The sequence below is a fragment of the Bombina bombina genome, chromosome 1 (genome assembly GCF_027579735.1).
Source record: "Bombina bombina isolate aBomBom1 chromosome 1, aBomBom1.pri, whole genome shotgun sequence".
Taxonomy (NCBI): Eukaryota; Metazoa; Chordata; class Amphibia; order Anura; family Bombinatoridae; genus Bombina; species Bombina bombina.
In genome coordinates, this window is record NC_069499.1 from 189,552,926 (window position 1) to 189,570,013 (window position 17,088).

A 17,088-nucleotide genomic window follows, 5' to 3' on the forward strand; every position below is an offset into this window, starting at 1 on the left:
GAGATACTCAGGAGTTCCCACCCACAATGTTACAAGCACACATTACTACTCTCCCTAAGGCCGGCAAACCGTCCAGAGAATTTCAGACCCATTTCGCTCCTCAACGTAGATCTAAAGATCTTCGCTAAAATCCTCTCTACCAGACTGAACAAATTTTTGCCAAAACTGATATCTCCTGACCAGGTGGGGTTTGTCCCTGGCCGAGAAGCCAGGGACAACACCATAAAGGATGCCCTCCTAGTGAACTATGCACACTATAATAACATTCCATCTATTCTCGTGTCCACAGATGCGGAGAAAGCCTTCGACAGGGTGAGCTGGCCTTTTCTTAGAGCCACCCTGTCGAGGATGAACTTCGGAAGTTATTTTATAAACAAAATTTTCTCTCTTTACTCAGCACTCGGACCCCTTCCGAATAAGCAATGGCACCCGGCAGGGTTGCCTGCTATCTCCTCTGCTTTTTGCATTGACAATAGAGGTGCTGGCTCAAAAAAATCAGAGACAACAAAAAAATCTCAGGGATTAAAATAGATCAGCAAGAACACAAAATTATCTCTATATGCGGACGATGTCCTACTATCACTGTCAGGTCCCTTGGTTTCGCTCCCGGAATCTCTGAAGGAGTTCGAGGAGTACGGCAAAGTGTCCAATTTCCATTTGAACCAAACTAAGTCAGAGATATTAAATATTAATCTCCCTCAGGCGGAGTTGTGTCGACGCTCGAATGCTTGTCCATTACGTGCTCAGGTACTTGGGGGTTAACATAACATCAACACCTGAATCCCTTTTTGAGGCCAACTATACACACCTACTACATACAGTTATGTGCGATCTATCCTCGTGGAAAAATAAAAAAAGTCGCCTGGCTAGGGAGAATTGGAATAATTAAAATGAATGTACTCCCTCAAATATTATATTACCTGCTGACCCTCCCGATTTCTTTCCCTGCAACTTATTTGCAGAAATTGCACGGCATTGTAGAGGAGTTTATTTGGGGTGGCACTAGACCACGAGTAGCAAGGGGTACATTATAACAACCGAAGGAGAGGGGGGGCCTAGGGGTTCCTAACCTACTCTTATACAAGAAATCCATAAATCTCTATCATCAAATAGAATGTAGCAATAACGCCCAAAAGACGTGGGTTCAGGTGGGGAGAGCGATACATGGAGTACATAATGTGGGATCGTTGGGTTGGATTTCCCACAAGTCTATACCTAAAATTGTTGGTTCCTATGTAATTTTAAAAGAGTTTTTCTCACAATGGGATAGGACACTTGTAGAGTTTCCTCACGTCTCCTCAAACCCTTCTTCGATGACCCCATTCGTACAGAACCCGGACATACCATTCACGAACATGCAAAATCTGACTCAACTAGATCAAATCACATTCCACAGACTGATATCTGATAGAAAACTCAAAAAAGGGAGGACCTGGAGGGATCGGGCCTCCAGGTATTTCCACTTACAACATTTTCTCCTCGAGTCCAACTACAAATTTTTATCCCGATGGTACCTGACACCTAACAGATTAAAAAAAGATATATAAACAGACAGGAGGTGTTGGAGAGGCTGTGGGGAACAAGGAACCCTTTCTCACGTATGGTGGCACTGTGGGTTAATCAAGTCATTTTGGCAGGGTGTTCTGGACGTTATGGATACCAAGTTGCAGATTAAGATGAGCAGAGTGCCCGACCTTTTGCCATTTCATGGTCTAACTAAAATAACAGATAATACCAAGAAACACCTTCTATATATAATGCTTAACTGTGCTAAATCTCTGATTCCCAAAAACTGGAAATTTATCAAAAGTACCCACACTCGCTGATTGGGACAATCTTGTAAGCAAACACTTGCAACTTGAGCGCTTTCGATATCTGAGAGATGATAAAATAGAGCTTCATGAATACATGTTAGAGCTCTGGAACCCTACAAGTGCTTGAGGTGTACGCGCAGTGTCTACGGCAGGCTGGCAGGTAGACAGATGCAAATATACCCCTCCTCCCCCACCCCTTTTCTTTTTTTTTTTTTTTATCTTCTCCATCTCCTATTTTTCTCTTTTCTCTTCTTGGCTAGTTATACTAGCCAGCTTATTTTCCTCTATCCTCTCTTTTCTTTCTTTGGACATAATTGACTGTCATGCTCTGAGGACTCGGAGCATGCCAGGATATGAGTATAAAGATTGGTGTGCACTATTACACCATACAAAAGAAAAGACTCTCAATGAGGTTTTGTCAATGGGAACTTCAAGGAAGTTTTGTTTACTTTTTGTATTTGTAATACCATCCATTCCTTGTATTGTTATTATGGAATTTAAATAAAGCTTTGAAAACATTAAAAAAAAAAAACGAACAAAGCAAATTAGATGAGAAGCAATTTTACTATTTTAATAATTACTAAGGTAATCATTGTTCTCCTTCCAATAAAGTACAGCAGAAAATTCAAATATGAATGATTAACCTATTAAACTGTAGATAGTTGACCCATTTCAAAAGATCTATCTATGCATATCAAATAATATATGACCAAATCAGAAATCTTCTAATATCAGAAAAATGTATTCTAAAAATTAAATCCATGATATAAATGGATTTAAATAATAATTCTTTAAAAAGGGAGAGTAAAGTCAAAATTAAACTTTTATGATTCAGATAGAGCATGCAATTTTAAACAACTTTCCAATTTTCTTCTGTTATCAAATTTGCTTTGTTTTCATGGTATCTATTATCAAAGAGTAACAGAAGTAAATTGGAAAGTTGTTTAAAATTGCATGCTGTCCCTTTAATTAAAATCAAATTCACTGTGTGTGTAATATTATATATGTGTGTGTGTGTGTGTGTGTGTGTGTGTTTAAAATTACAGGAGAAGCAGTCAAAAGCAATTAAAGTACAGGGCAAAGTTCACTTCACCATGCATTTTGAATTTAAAATGTTACTTTAACTTCTGCCTCCTAACTTTTAGGATTATTCTACGAATGTCTATATACAAATACACTGCATGGCTCTTAAGAGTGGGTGGCGTCCCCCGCAATATCCTTTCTGGCTTGTAAATTTAAAAATAAATGTGTCTTAAAATGTTTTATGTATCCTAAAAAAGGTTCTCCAGTAAATCCTGTAATTTGGCTTTAGTTTTTCTGAAATAGTGGCAAGATACCGTTTTTGGCTGAACTGGTTTCAAAATATAATTGAATACTTTACAAGACGATAAATTACTAACAATATTCTGTGAGGTTGAGGGTTTTATAGAATATTTAGCAGTCAGTTGTTTAAACAGTGTAATGACACAAATGAGCTCTATTTTCAGGATTTATTTTTAACCACTGCTGAGTAAAAGGCACACTAAACCAAAAACTCTAGACATAATGATGTAATCAAACCAACAATTAGCATGAAAATAATAAGCCGATGTTTTTAAGCTAATATTTATTATTATAATTATTGCTATTATTATATAAAGCGCCAGCAGATTCCGCAGTGCTGCCCATGGGTACAAGGATAGAAGTACAACAAGAGAACATTTTTTACAGACAGATAAAGGGGGAATTGAGGGCCCTATTCCCGTGGGAACTTACAAACTAGATGGGTAGGAGGATGGGAAACAGGAGGTGGGGACTGCAAAAGGTGGGAATGATATTAGTGGGGAGATGAGGGCAGCTGTTGCGTTAGTGAAGTTCATTTGTTAAGGAGTCGGGTGATAGGTTTCCCTGAACAAAAAGGTCTTTAGGGAACGTTTAAAAAGGAGGAGGAGAGGTTAGGGGAGAGAGTCTGATGGCTCGAGGAAGTGCGTTCCTGGGGCTTGGGCCGCATGAGAGAAGTCCTGTAGTCTAGCATGAGAGGAGGTGATGGTAGACGCAAGGAGCAGGTCATTGTTGGATCTTAGGGGGCAGGCTGGAGTATATTTGTTAATGAGTGAGGACAGGTAAGGTGGGGCAGCATTGGCGAGGGCTTTGTAGGTCAGGATGAGAATTTTGAATTTAATTCTGCTGTGAATGGGGAGCCAGTGAAGGGACTCACAGAGAGGTGCAGCAGAAACTAAGCGTCGAGAGAGGTGGATTAGCCTGGCAGATGCATTTAGGATGGATTGAAGGGGAGAAAGGGAGGCCAGTTAGCAAGTTATTGCAGTAGTCAAGTTGGGAAATTACCAGGGAGTGGATAAGCAGTTTAGTAGTTTTGTCACTCAGAAATGGACGAATTTTGGAGATATTGCGTAGGTGGTTGCAGCAGGATGAAGAGAGCAGTTGGATGTGGGCAATGAAGGACAGATTTGAGTCAAGTGTGACTCCGAGGCAGAGGACTTGGGGTGATGGGGAGATGATAGTGGTGCCGCCAACAGTGATGGAAAAATTAGAAACTGTAGTAGAGTTAGAGGATTAGAAGTAGTTTGGTCTTAGCCATGTTTAAATTAAGACACAATCATAAAGCTTTAGTTTCATCTAATGACTGGGTATCCGTTTAAAAGCGGAGACACAGTAGAGCACCCAGTGTGCGCCACTGCTGATGAGGCAACAGGCGGTTATTGGTGGACATCTGTGTGTATGATGTTCTAATTGGCTTATCAGCTATATGCTCATTTGGAGTGGCCAAGGAAAAAAGGACGAAAACAATAAGGATGAAGCTCTCCAAAATGCCAAATTTTCAATGCTTTATTGGAATAAGTGCAGAGTCAAACAGCCACGACGTTTCGGGGAGCTATGCCCCTTAATCATGTGTGTCTTTTATACTGATAACAAGTTCAAACAGGTGCCATTAATACAGGTAATGAGTGGAGGACAGAGGAGCCTCTTATAGAAGAAGATACAGGTCTGTGAGAGCCAGAAATTTTGCTTGTTTGTAGGTGACCAAATACTTATTTTACACCATAATTTGCAAATAAATTCTTTCCAAATCAGACAATGTGATGGTCTGGATAAGTTTGCACATTTTGTCTCTCATAGTTGAGGTATACCTATGATGAAAATTACAGGCCTCTCTCATGTTCTTAAGTGGAAGAACTTGCACGCACGTATATGTATATATATGTATATATATATATATATATATATATATATATATATATATATATATATATATATATATATATATATATATATATATATATATATATATATATATATATATACACACACACACACACACACACACACACACAATAATTTGGATAGAAATAAAAAGGCATAAATTCTTACCATCTATAGGAATAAAACTATATTTAAAAAATGTAAGCACACACAGCATGTTATTTTTGAAGAATCACAGACTGTAGATTATGCCTCAACTTATCTGGAATGACTTGGAAGGAAACCTTTTAGCCCACACAAGAATTTATGAATAATACATGCTGTTGATATTAAAGTATTACCTTCTTAGCCAAACCAACAAACACGCTGTAAAAATACCCTCTAAGTAGCTGGGACATCACAGTAAAAGCACAGGCTGCCCAAACGTGTGTGGCTTAAATACTGAATATTAGAAATGTTTAACATGGAAATATAGTTGAAAAATGGCACCAAAACATGCACTGCACACAGTGAAAAGCATTTAGAAATGTTGCAGGCAACAGGGAGCAAATGCATTCAAGAGACCAGGGGTTCTCTGCTCTAGCCTGCCCTGAACCAAATTAATATATAAAAAAAAAAAAAACAACCCCCCCTTGCATTCTATTTAGTACTGCTTAATTGCATACAGTTTTTTTTTTATAATTTTAAAGGGACAGTAAACCCAAAAGAAAAATTGAACGTTTATTATGTGAGTAAAAATCAGCATATGCGTTTTAACTAATATTTTACGTTCTATTCGTAAATTGAGCCTGAATATTTCATTATTTCCAAGCTCCCCAAAGTCTGTGTGAAGAAGCCCAACTGTTTATAATGCGCATGCGATTAGGAGCAAGCCTGCACATTCATTACTATGCAAAGGGATCATTGCTTAAAAGGGACAGTCTAGTAAAAATAAACTCATGATTCAGATAGGACATTTTAAACAACTTTCCAATTTACTTTTATCAAAATTTGCTTTGTTCTCTTGGTATTCTTAGTTGAAAGCTAAACCTAGGTAGGCTCATATCCTAATTTCTAAGCCCTAGAAGGCCACCTCTTTTCTGAATGCATTTCACAGTTTTTCACAGAGGACATAAGTTCATGTGTGCCATATAGATAACATTGTGCTCATGTCCGTGGAGTTATTTATGAGAGGGCACTGATTGGATAAAATGCAAGTCTGTCAAAGAAACAAATAAGGGGCAGTCTGCAGAGGCTAAGTTACAAGGTCATCACAGGGGTAATAAGTATATTAATATAACCATGTTGGTAAAGAATGGGTAATAAAGGGATCATCTATCTTTCTAAACAATACACATTCTGGAGCAAACTGTCCCTTTAAAGGGCAGATATTGGAATTTTAAGTAATATCCATTAAATCTAATATATTTTTAAAATTATAATCAAAATCTATTATGTCCGGGGGAACTTCCGGGCGGCGGCCATGATAGGTGGTACAATACCACACAGCTCCAGCAATCTAGCTACTTTGACAAATATAATACCCCAGACTTCTGATTCACAAAAGCTCCTGCGTCAGATGGGCCCAAAACTACTGGGATAGAGACAAATGTGAGCAAACCTTAAGGTTGAGGCCTTCAATTTACCCCCCGGCGAGGCACGCTTGGGCCTTGTCGTTACGCAGAACATATTGCTGACTGCAAAGTACCTGGAGGGTACTGGCTCAAAACACCCTGAGGGGAATCTACACTTCTACCTAAAAGATAGAGGAGTCTAATTATGCCAAATTGCATAAACAACTCAAGGATATTCTGGATGAAGCTTTCCTGCGTCTTGTGACTACATTAGACGCTACTTGGGGTCATGCCAGCAATTCAGAACGGTGCCTTAGCACCGATAGCATGGGGAACAATCTGCACAAGTCTGCTGATAGGAGCAAGGGAGCAGGTACAGCAAGGCAGCCTGATATTCCCCTCATGAGCAACAAGCGCAGCAACCCATTTAGACCGCAGAATGGAGACCGTTGCAACAATCCTATCTGTGCCTACCCACTCTCCTTTTGTCCCGTACCCGGATCCTGGGACAGCTTTGGACTCCTATTTGTTGATAGGTCAAAGGGATCAGTTCACCGCCATTCAACCTGCCATTATAATTCTGCAGTTAGAGATGTCGATGTTGGGCAGTATAAAGAAGCCACCCATTGCGATCGCAACCCTGATCACACTTACAGTCCGCTTCAGACCCAATCTTTTGGGAGACATGAGTTGGCGGCCAATTATATGGGGTCCTATCTATCAAGGTTACATACGCCTATTATATGGACCTTTATACAACAAAACTGGTGTGGGCTAGATGCTATCATACGTATAGTTGGGGATGGTGAGTAGTGTGTTTGTAAAGTCCCCTATATGGATAGATAACTCAATATCTACAGATTCTTATGTATATACACTGGACTTTATCTGAGAAACAATTTATAATTACCCAGTACCCTGTGTGGTTAGAATGCACTCATGTTTTGCTGCACATAATCTATATAATACATTTCTGTATTCTCTATGTCCTTGTTAGCTTAAAATTTGCCTCTTGTACATACAGCTGTAGGTTGGTTATACCTATAGAAGTTGAATATTTACCCAATGAGCTCTTACAGGACAAGACCACATTACTTCTTTGCCAGTTGAGTTCTGTATGTTTTGGTGCTCACAACCCCTATATTTTTCATTGTCCATGTAATTGTGTTATTTAATGTGGTAGGGAAGGCAGAAAACCCTTACAACTGAAGATCTGTCTGCTACAGTAATTGAAGTTGAATGCTCATTTTACTGTACCCACTAGATTGAGAAGTGATAGGGTAGGCTTAGTGGCACACTCATGACACCTATTATATTGGTAGCTAAACATTGAGTCTGACTCCTCCCTCAATGTGTATTTGCAGGACAATTGCACATTTTTTTCTCTCACTTAGTACCACAGTTATTTCTATCTTAGCTCCCCCAGCTACACACGAGAGACTACTTTTTGCCCTCTATTATTATTATATCTTAGGTTCTTACTGTCTACAGCCGAGATCTTATCATTGGCGAGAAATGAGTTGGGGTCTCACTTTTGAACGATATGTTTTACTATGTAGATCCAATTTACTTTCAAAATAAAATCTGTGTGCAGCTCTGTTACTTCCCTACCTTGCCCTTGATAACTATCCCTATTCATACACTAAGCTCATACAGCACAGCCTACAGAGGCTTGGTTAACTGGGACAAAGTGCTATGCTAGTTTATTAGCCAGAGCATATCTCTTGATAACCTATAAATTGCAACACACAGGTCTATGCCCTAACTATTGACTAACACCATGACCTATGCGAATAGTTGAATCGGTGAGCCTGGCCCTATAAAATCTAAGACATATGTACTTCTTTCAAATTCCTTTTTCTTTTGATTGTTAAGGCACAGGAATATCACTAATAGTATGAGTTATAACACACCCTTAAACTCTAGACTCCTGAGGTAAACCAATTTTAACAGAAAGAAACTTACATTTTTTTCCCTAAATAACACATATACAGTATAACAGACCTGAGGTTCAGTTAGTGAGGTCCACAAGTGACCTCCTACTATTGAGGTAACCTGCTACTGCTGGTTATTTTTTGACATGAGGTCCAAAAGTGGCCTCTTACAATTTCTGTTGTCATGTTGCTGAATTGTTCTCGGTTTATTATTTCTTTTTGCAGCAATAGTATATATTACTTGCTTTATATGCTGTGGGTAGCGATCAATGTTTATCACAGATGCGACTCTTATATATAACTCATACAATGTACCTTGTTATAAGCAATTGATGAATTGCACTGTAAACTGCTGCATTCCCTTGTTTGTATGCCATAACATTGCCTTAATAAAAATATTTAAAAAAAAAAAAAAAAAAAAAAAATCTATTATGTCCTTTCACATAATAGTATTTATATATTACATTTAAACAGTGCATAAAATTCAAAGTGTACTGGTCCTTTCATTTGGAGTAGAGATTTACCCTATCCCATAAATCAGCACTTTTATTAAATTAACTACAGTGACGTAAGAAAGCTGATGTCCCAGTATGTTGCAAAGAAAACTTACAACAATGCACTTCTCCTGAGCCAATACAGCCTACGATTGGCTGCATTGACAGCATTTCTTTCATAGCTCCCTTCTCCTGCACATTCAGTGAATTGAAATACTTTCCTAAGGTCAGAACGTTAAACTCCAAGTGTCACTTTTGAGAATCTGGAAACAACAAATATGGCCTTTCAGTGATATTGGTTGTTTATTGCTGGTTTAGATCTGTATGAATGGTTACAAAAAAAAATACAGCAGAATGCTCGTACTTTCTGCATTGTGACACTGCCTATTTGTTAAAAAAAATGCTGCAATGCTAATTGTTGTCTTTTTAAAATTAATGTAAGGTCAAAAGCTTTCCGTTAAATCTAACACATAAAAAAAAATTAACAGTAATGAAAACTAGGGAATAAATTTGTATTATTCAGATAACCTTATTTATGCTCAGTTCAATGTGTGCTAACTGTGCTTATGGCTGCATTTGCGTGATAATCAATACCCTCCTACAGGGGTCACTGGCCCAGTTCTCATAGAAGTGATACAGAATTTTACAGCACTGACTGTACAAATAAATTATAATAATATTCTTCATTATCCCTTTCAACGTTTCACAGTAACACAATCAGCAAGTTGTGCTACACTTTTAACTATCACTGCTCTATATCAATGTTATATTTCACTGGTGACAGTGTCTAATTTTTGCTGCAACCGTTTTTAATTTGTCAAAACTCCACTCACAATTTATTTTCTTCAGAGGAGCCAATACAGGCTTTAGTCTGCAAACAAGGCTAGCCATAGTCATTATATTAGTGTAAAATGCATTTTTTTGCAGTTGTTACAAGTTAAAGCCAAGTAGGAAAAGATATGTAGCAGTGTTAGCACTGAAGTCAGCAGGATACATTTCAAATAATGAGAATTAGGGGGGGGGGGAATCCTATATAAAATTACATACAAAGGGGGCAATATAATTAACGAAAGTATATTGCAAAGTTATTTTATTATGCATAACTAAACATTTTTTTTTATTTTTAAAAACCCTCAAGGTGTTTTTTGGCCCTTTAACAGCCAGTGAGCAATCAGTACAGTACACACAGATTTAAAGGAACTAAAATTGCTGTTTAGAAAGAAACAATGCCTTTACTCCCCATTCCCTCGGCTTTGCACAACCAACATTGTTACATTAAAAAGGGCATAAAACCCAAAAATTCTCATATGAGTTAGGTCAGTGTTTTTCAACCAGTGTGCCGCGGCAGACTGAGAACAGTGTGACATATTTTTTAAATGTTGCTTGTTTTGATGTAACAGGCTCATCAGGCAGACAGGCAAGCATCATTTACAACCATGACATATTGACATTCATTCACAGACAATCATTATGATGTATAATATATGCTGTATTAGGCTACAATGTGTGATTTTGTAAAATTTTGGGATGGTGGTGTGCCGCAGGATTTTTTAATGTAAAAAAAGTGTGCCACGGCAAAAAAAAAAATGTTGAAAATCACTGAGTTAGGTAGAACATATCATTTCAAACAACTTTCCAGTTTACTTTTATTATCAAATTTGCTTCATTTGCTTGGTATCATTTGTTGAAGGAGCAGCAATGCACTACTGGTTTCTAACTTAACACATGGGTGAGCCAATGGCAATTGCTATATATATCCAGCCATCAATCAGTAGCTAGAACCAATGTTCTTTGCTGCTCCTGAGCTTTCCTAGATAAACCTTTCAGCAAAGGATAACAAGAGAATGCAAATTAAATAATAGAAGTAAATTGGACTTGCTCGGTCTAAATCATGTATGTCTAATTGTGACTACTGTCCCTTTAATATAACATTTAAACCTATAAATGTCTCTAAGCCACTACAGACAGTCTCTTATCACATGCTTTTTTTTTAGCTTTTCACAAGAGAGACTGCTAATCCATGTGTGCTATATAGATAACATTGTGCTCTCTCCCGTGGAGTTGTGGATGACACTACGCCAATTGAGTAAAATGCAAGTCAATAGATAACAGCAATGTGATCGGGGGCTGTCGGAAGAGGCTTAGATACAAGGTAATCACAGAGGTTAAAAGTAAATTAATATAACATACTGGGGAATGGATAATAAAAGGGATTATCTATTTTTTTTTAAATGATAATTTCACAGTTGACTGTCCCTTTAACATAAAATCTATAATTATGACAAGTAAAAGAACTTTGCAACATACTTGTATTTTTTATTTTGCCCCTTTTTCTGTAATTTAAAGTTGGAAAATGATGAGTTTTTAAATCCTGACAAACGGAACAGCATGACAAGCGTAACCCTGACACATATGTCCCTAAAAGGAGTTCAACAGAGATTATCAGATAAGGAACTGATAAACAAACATTATTTCACTAAAAACTTACCCTTACTAGTTGTATCTACTCCAGTAACAAAACAAATTGGCTACTCCAAACAGAGCAAGAGTCGGGGGGGGGGGGGGGCGCAAGGCTACAGAAAAACTATTTTAGCAAACAAAGCTTTATTGCGTTCAAACTCACACACAATGTTAATTTATTACAAGTAGGTTTTTTTTGCCGGCAGTAAACAGTTATGCACTTCTTGTAAGCTTTGAGATAAAAAGAAGCTTAAACATAAAGGCATTTTTTGCAGGAAAAAAAAAGTTAATGTTTAAAATTGTGCTCTTTGATTTGCATGACAGAAATGTCCCTTTAACAGTGGTGGCATGTCTCAGAGAATATCTAGGATAATGAGAAACAGCAATAAACTCTGCTAAAAGATGTCTTCCCATTGATATGGACAGCTGGAGAGGGTGAAGTCCAAATATCATAAAAACGTAATCCCATACTGAATAATCTTGTCAGCATATTCGTTAAACAGTCGTATCAGCGAACAAAACACGATTAAAAAGGGACATGAAACCAAGAATTATTTGTTTCATAGCTGAAAAGTTTGCTTTCTAATGTATTTTTGCTAAATTACAAGGTATTGGAAAATAGTTAAACATTTTGAACTATTTATAAATCTATCTTCTAATTCAAAACTCTCTGTAAAGCTCATTAGCAAAAGACAATCACGGAGGTGTAAAATTGTGATCGAGCGCGTTAGTCTGCGCATGCTCACATTCATTCCCCTGACGTAACTGTGCTCTACTCATGATGTTAAAGGGACAGTTCACCCAAAAATGTCCCCCTTTTAAATTGTTCCTAATGATTCATTGTACCTGCTGGGGTGTTTTAAATTGTTGACAAGTAGCTCCTTTACCCCTATTTTGGCATTTGAAATAGCCGATTTAGCCTGTGGTATCCCAACCTATACTGAAAGTTTCTATACTGGAGTATATTCTATTGAATAGCCAAAGTAAACACAGCCAGCAGAAGAGATTACACTTTCAGTGGGGGGCATGATAGTTAAGTAATAAAATTATACTTTTCCATTGTTCTCTCTAAGTATTGAGCTTTGGTTTTCAAAACAAATCTAAGATAAGGAAGCAAGTGTGTGTACATAAAAGTGATAACATAATGAGATCTGATATTAGCTGAAGCTCAACCCATTGTAATAGGCTGTGGTTTAAAAGCACAAAACCAGCTACTTCATATACACAAATAAACTGAAAAATGCAATTTCTCATAAATGTTATACTCTGCAGCTGGTATAACAAGTCATTGAAAATACATTCATATAAAAACAATTTTACAGTGTACTGTCCCTTTAACTAATACACTACAGCAATACCATTGCCATACTTCACTTCAGACAGCAAGAGAAAGGTGACAATGCAATTCTACAGGTTTTCTTCTCTCTTAAAGGGGCAGCAAGCCAAAATTAAACATTCATGATTCTGATAGGGCATGCAATTTTAAACAACTTTACTTCTAGAATCACATTTGCTTTGTATTCTTTATTGAAGAGTAAACCTAGGTTGGCTCAGGAGCAGAAAAACACAATACTGTCAGAAAAAAAAAACACACTACTAGGAGCTGGCATGGATTATCCTAGGCCTACTTAGGTTTCATCTGATAATGGAAAAAAATTGCATGTTCTATCTGAATCTGTATTTCACGTCCCTTTAGGTTAAAAGATGGAACACGTAACTGAGCTCCCAACATGCTTGTTCCCAAGTAAACACGCTTCTAGTTAGACCAGATGCACACGGGCAGAGATCTCAGCAAATTTATACACAACGTCACCTGCCATTTAGCAGTCCCTCTGCACGAGGATTTGCTCTGAAAACAAACCTGAACATATTTAGGTACAAGCATGGAGACCCCAGTGCTTAAAGGGACAGTATACTGTAAAATAGTTTTTCCCTTAATGTGTTAACAATTGCTTTTTTTACCAACTGCAGAGTAAAAAATGTATGAAAATTAGCTTTTTAAGATTTATTTCTGTATATTAAAGCTCTGATTTTGTGTTTTGAAGCCACAGCCTAATAAAATAGGTTAAGCTTGTAGGTATAATCAGATCTCATTACTGTATCACATTGTGTACATATACCTGCTTCTTTATCTTATATCTGTCCTTAAACCAATCACCAATACTTGGAGAGAACAATGGAAAATCAACATTTTATTACCTTATCTCTGCTTTATCACACTGGGAGTGTAATTTCTTCTGCTGGCTGTGTTTACAAAGCTTATCTATAGCTGGTACGCGCGGCCACAAACTTTCAGAATAGGTGGGGATACCACATGCTAAATTAACAATTTCAAATGCCAATATAAGGGTAAAGGAGCTACTTGTAAACAATTTAATACACTCCAGCAGGTAAAGTGGATCATTGGGAACAAATTAAAGGGTAGAAAATTTTTGAGTAAACTGTCCCTTTAAACACACTCTGTTAAATCTCCATATCTTTTAAATTAAGACAAAAACAAACCCCTTAGAATTACACTGTAGTATCAACACAGACAACAATGGCACTTGCTACTTTTGTATTGTTCTGTTTGATATATTGCAAAACATCTGCATACAAAAAAAAATGCATTTAAAACTGCTGTTTTGTAAGTACAGTTTGCACTGTATAGCAGTCCATAGAAAAAGGCTTGAGTTCTGTTTATCTTCTGTAAGGAGAGTGCATGACCTCCTACACTGATCAGCCAATGACTAAAGAATGTTGCAGATTCAGAGTTCTCAACATTGCAGACTAAACTTCAACCAAAGGGCAGCAGAAAAAAAGTATTCAGCAGTTTAAAAGGAAAAAAATAAATTTACAATATCAGATATAATTAAACATTTAGGAATTCCGTTTCACACCACTAACTAAAAATAAAAAGTCAGCAAGAATATAAAAGGTAACTTTTCATCATCAAGCAAAATACAGAAAACATGAAATGTTACCTGTGTGTATTACGGACAGAAATGTGATAGTTATAAAATGAAGACATAGCTGGTTTACATATTAAAAATGACTGTAAAGGCACTATAAATTATTAGGCATTGACACGTGTCTATAGAGTATTCACTCTGAAGTCAGTGCAATTGGAATATGTCAAAACTCGAGGGGGGGGGGATGTTATTTTTAGAATTAAAAGGGACATTCCATCCAAAATTGGAATCCACATAGATGCATTTCTGTTTTGAACAGAAACATTTTTGTAATGCTTCTAATAAAAGCTCTAGCTGATCCCATGCAGCAGCATTTTAAACACAGCACTTGCTCGTAGAGCAAGGTGTAATTCATGCATGTAAATTAAAATTTTGAACGAAATGTCCCTTTAAAGGGTCAGTAAATTCACACATACTAAAATTGTGGGAAATGTTCGTCTTTGACATTACATTTGAAACGCATTATTTCATTTTAATAAACAATATTTTTTCCATGTTTTATTTGATCTTACATTTTCTACTGTAACCGTTAGTCATTCGTTCTCCAACCCCTCAATGTCATCTCTTATATAGGCGGTCTAGATCTATTCTGTTCTTCCCAGATGCAACTTTTGTAACGCCTACATTTCCTCCCACTGAAGCTTGCTCACGCTTATGTCTCTACAGAGCGGCTTTGTATGTAATTACAATTGCGCATGCGTCATGGTCGTAGCTATGCGCAATGGAAAAAAAGAAGGCGCATGCTCTGTTATATCCGATGTTCTAAGCATTGATCGCTTCACGTGAACGTCGGAAGTTGCGCATACCTTAGTAAATAATAAACTCTGAATTAATTATGTCAACTGGCGCTTGTTAGTCAGTAGGCGCACTATTAATATACAAGGGTATAGAAGTTTTGTGATAGAATAGTTAGAAAAAATATATCTAAAATGTGATGAATGAAACTTATGTTTAATACATCATGCAAATGAAAATTTGAGGTTTAAATTTCTGAGTATACTGTCCCTTTGAAGTCAAATGCAAAATTCCAAACGCTATTGATTGATACAGTGTGTGAAAATAGCGTTTATTCGAAAATTTTCTAAGACTCTATTCAAGCTTTCATTATTGCCACAATAACTCACAATTTACATAACAGCCTTGGCAAAAAAAAATCCTAAATACCTTATTGGTAAAAGTAATTGAGAAGACATTACTGATAAGTTAGCATCTGTTGTTTTATTTCACACGATCCCACAGTGATTTCATCTAATTGCAACGTATTTAAAACCTTTGCACCACCTACGTACGATCTGATGACTATGCTTACATAAATACAACTGTACCATCAGGATATATTCAAAAAGACATAACTTAAGAAACGGGTTTATTATAACCTTGTACATAGTTATGGTAGGTTCCTCTCCACCAATGAGCAACAGTACGTTAGTATACACTCTGCACACACTTGGCTTTTCTTCCAGGTTCAATCTAACTACAAAAATACTAGTAATAGTTTACATTTACATATACAGTACTCTTCTGTATGCATAGTAAATATGTTACCCATATGACAGAACATCACCTTTTAGAATCTGCCATGTCATTTTATTATCACTAAAACCATTGCAAATACAGTATGACCCCACTCTTGTCAAACCAGTACCACATTCTGAGTAACTTTTTCCACACCAAATCACCCAACTGCATTTATAGTTGGATAATAATAGTGTGCCTTATTGCTCAAAATACACCTATTATAGTTTATTTGACTGCTCAAGACCTGATAATCTTGCTCATGAATTGCACCCAAGGGGTTACACCCAGTCAGTAGGCCTGATGCCTTTTTAATAACCTCAAGAAAAACAAGAGGAATATGTGATCTCCACGAATAATCTTGTTTGGGCATTGGGTTGCTTTTAAAATCCCATATCAATAACCTATATGCTGACAGTCTGAATTATGAAATACTTCTATACTGCACAGTGCTAAAACCTCAGGGGTATGTGACACCATCACATATGTGTGTTGATCTCCTGGATACTGTAATATTGATTTCATGCAAATCACGTGATAGGCAGGTAGGTAACACTGGCTCTCAAGTGCCACAGCAGTCACCCAACACCAAGCTACTGTATTCCTATGGGACCCGTAAAACGCGACACAACCTAACGCATAAAAGCAATACAAACACTGAGACACACTCACCTGAAACCACTATAAAGTCCTAAATCTGAAATACAGCGCCAGTTCACAGGTCGTTCTCACCTGCCCGGCTACAACCTAACCACACAGCTTGCTCTGCCCGCAGCCCCCGAGGCACCACCCAATCGTAGTACCGCCTCCCAGATCTTCAGTAAACCTAATTGGTACTATCCATTGTCTGTCTCGCTGACTGTCCCACCTACAATACGCCTTTTCTGTATCTCCCGCCTCCCATGTTTGCCACGCCCACAACTATGACCTAACGTCTGTACTGATATTTTATTGGACAATAGCGCTCGGCGACCTTGTGATTCGCTCCTGCCATATCACCGAGCGTGCGCCTGTTGGTTGCATGGTAAGGCTATCAAAAGTTCGCTGTGAGTGCATTTCCGCTATCCTTTGGTTTGGTTGCGCTGTAATTTATGAGACACCCGCAGGAAGGTGGAGAGTTTACGCACTACCTACCTGTCTGGTTGTCTCGTTACTTATTGTTCATA

The 17,088-nt window shown here is 37.5% G+C and overlaps 1 protein-coding gene across 6 annotated transcripts in view; it reads right to left on the reverse strand.

Annotated features, from left to right (window-relative positions):
* The window catches only part of NUMB (NUMB endocytic adaptor protein), a 498,823-nt gene extending 482,097 nt beyond the window's left edge, over window positions 1-16,726 (reverse strand). For 4 of the 6 annotated variants that reach the window (XM_053697790.1, XM_053697791.1, XM_053697786.1 and 1 more), the window contains exon 1: window positions 16,595-16,726. The gene's annotated coding sequence lies outside the window, so the exon portion shown is untranslated. The remainder of the gene's footprint in view (window positions 1-16,594) is intronic. The other 2 variants (XM_053697787.1, XM_053697788.1) reach the window with 1 other exon arrangement.
* Between the last annotated feature and the right edge of the window lie 362 nt (window positions 16,727-17,088).